This window comes from Triticum aestivum, chromosome 4D (assembly GCF_018294505.1).
Source record: "Triticum aestivum cultivar Chinese Spring chromosome 4D, IWGSC CS RefSeq v2.1, whole genome shotgun sequence".
NCBI lineage: Eukaryota > Viridiplantae > Streptophyta > Magnoliopsida > Poales > Poaceae > Triticum > Triticum aestivum.
Genome location: NC_057805.1, coordinates 271,241,133 through 271,244,054, shown reverse-complemented (window position 1 = coordinate 271,244,054; position 2,922 = coordinate 271,241,133).

Here is a 2,922-nt window from a genome sequence, read left to right as displayed (position 1 = left end):
CCGAGGATGAGACGAGCCTTGGCAACGAGGATTTCATCGTGCCTGAGGAACCTCTCGAGCAGGAGCGCTTTAAGCGCAAGCTAATAGCCACTGCAAGGAGCCTGAAAAAGAAGTAGCAGTAGCTTCAAGCTGATCAAGATCTGCTCAATGTTAGATGGACTGGCATCCTGGCAGCCGAATAATACGGCCTTAAGCACCCAGCCAAAAGTTACCCGAAGCGCAAATTGCTACCTCAGTTCGATGACGAGGTGCCGGAGCTCGTACCATCATCGCACAACATGGCTGACCGACCGCCACACGGTCGGGATAAAGCGGCAACTCAAGCCGAACACCAGACCGCACCACCTCGCCGTAAAGGCAGGGATAAAACCGCTTGGGGTTGTACATATGATCTTCGACAGGACCTGGACAGTAGAGCAGGACATACAAGATCGATCTACGGACCGCGAGGGCGTGCCTCAACACGCGACGACGGCTACCTATTCGGACGTGACAAACCTAGTCACGCACGGGCCGAAAACCGCAGACGGACTCCATCAGAGCCACGTCGCGATGCGGCCCGATATAGAGGCGCCGCACACCCTCTTTGCTTCACTAACAAAGTAATGGATCATGAATTCCCAGAAGGGTTTAAACCCGTAAATATTGAATCATACGATGGAACAACCGATCCCGCGGTATGGATCGAGGATTTTATTCTCCATATCCATATGGCCCGCGGAGATGACCTTCACGCCATCAAATACCTCCCATTAAAACTCAAAGGGCCAGGTCGGCACTGGTTAAACAGTCTGCCTGAAAATTCTATTGGCAGCTGGGAGGACCTAGAAGAAGCCTTCCTCGACAACTTCCAAGGTACGTATGTCCGGCCACCAAATGCCGATGACTTAAGACACATAGTTCAACAGCCTGGGGAGTCAGCCAGGAAATTCTGGACTAGGTTCCTAACTAAAAAGAACCAGATCGTCGACTGTCTGGATGACGAAGCCCTAGCGGCCTTTAAAAATAGCATCCGTGATGAATGGCTAGCCCGCCACCTCGGCCAGGAAAAGCCGAAGTCCATGGCAGCCCTCACGGCACTCATGACCCGCTTTTGTGCGGGTGAGGATAGTTGGCTGGCCCGTAGAAAAAATACAACAAGTGAAATGGGCACCTCTGAGGTCAAAAATAGCAACGGCAAGCTCCGACGCAGCAGACACAAACGCCAAGTAATGGTGACAACACCGATGACACTACAGTAAATGCCGGATTCAGTGGCTCCAAGTCCGGTCAGCGGAAGAAGCCATATAAAAGAAACAATCAGGAACCATCCAGCTTGGACAGCATACTCGATCGTCCATGCCAGATCCATGGCACCCCAGACAAACCAGCCAATCATACCAACAGAGATTGTTGGGTTTTTAAATAGGCCGACAAGTTAAATGCCGAGAACAAGGAAAAGGGATCGCAAAGTGAGGACGATGACGAGGAGACCTGGCAACCGAACACAGGGGGACAAAAGAAGTTTACCCCTCAGGTCAAAACGATGAACATGATATATGCTACACACATCCCCAAGAGGGAGCGCAAGCGCGCGCTCAGGGACGTCTATGCGATAGAGCCAGTCGCCCCAAAATTTAATCCATGGTCGTCATGCCCGATCACTTTTGATCGTCGGGATCATCCGACCAGCATCTATCATGGAGGTTCAGCCGCACTGGTCCTTGACCCAATCATTGACGGATTCCACCTGACGTGAGTCCTCTTGGACTGTGGCAGCAGCCTCAATCTGCTCTATCAGGATACAGTGCGCAAAATGGGCATTAACCCATCAGGGATCAAGCCCACAAAGACTACCTTTAAAGGAGTCATACCAGGTGTAGAGGCTCACTGTATGGGCTCAATCATGCTAGAAGTCGTCTTCAGATCTCTGGACAACTTCCGAAGCGAAGAGTTAATCTTTGATATCATCCCTTTTCGCAGCGGCTATCACGCACTGCTCGGACGAACCGCATTTGCTCGACTCAATGCGGTGCCTCACTATGCTTATCTCAAGCTCAAGATGCCCGGACCACGTGGCGTCATAACAGTCAATGGAAACACGGAGCGCTCCCTCCGAACCGAGGAGCACACCGCCGCCTTAGCAGCGGAAGTACAGAGCGGCCTTTTCAAGCAGAACCTTAATTCGGCGGCCGAGCTCCCGGACACTATCAAGAGGGCTCGGACTATTCTGCAGCAGGACAACTCGGCTCGTCAAGAGCTCGACTAGCAATTTGGCCTCCGTCCCAGTCCCAATAAAGTGGCAGCATTCGCACCGCGCGTACATAACTACGCACTCAAAATACCATGGGCATAGACGGAGGCATAACTAGCTTGTGATCCACAATATGGCTCGACCGCTCCCGGACACATATACTTTCACTGTTTCTCTTTTCCTTTTCAGGTCTCTTTTCCACAGGCCTTCCCTGATGGCTTGATCGTAGTTCCTTTCGAAGGACAAATACACCAAGATGGCAGTCAGCCTGGATGTAGAGGGGACTTTCTAGGGGGTTTCTTTAATGATCACTCTACCCGTTTTCAGGGCCCACACGCGGCTCTCCCTCGGCCAGTCAGTTATCGCACTATTTGTATCAATGCGCTTTGACGTATTAATCAAATTATAACAGAAATAGTTCGCGGCCCAAATTTTAGGGCCCCTGCTCATTATTTTTGCTCCTTTTCTGTTGTTTTCCTTTTTCTATGAATAACCTTATCAGATGGCACCCATACACTATGGTACGTTTCAATTTGCCAGGGGCTTCATACTGCCCCACACTATGGCAACAAAGTCCGAACACTTTTTAGTATAGTTCGGCACCCCGAATTTAGCACTATATGCATTGGCTCCGAATCATGTCTTGGGTCAATAGTTGGGTTGCCCGGCTCCTGTGCTTGCTACATTAC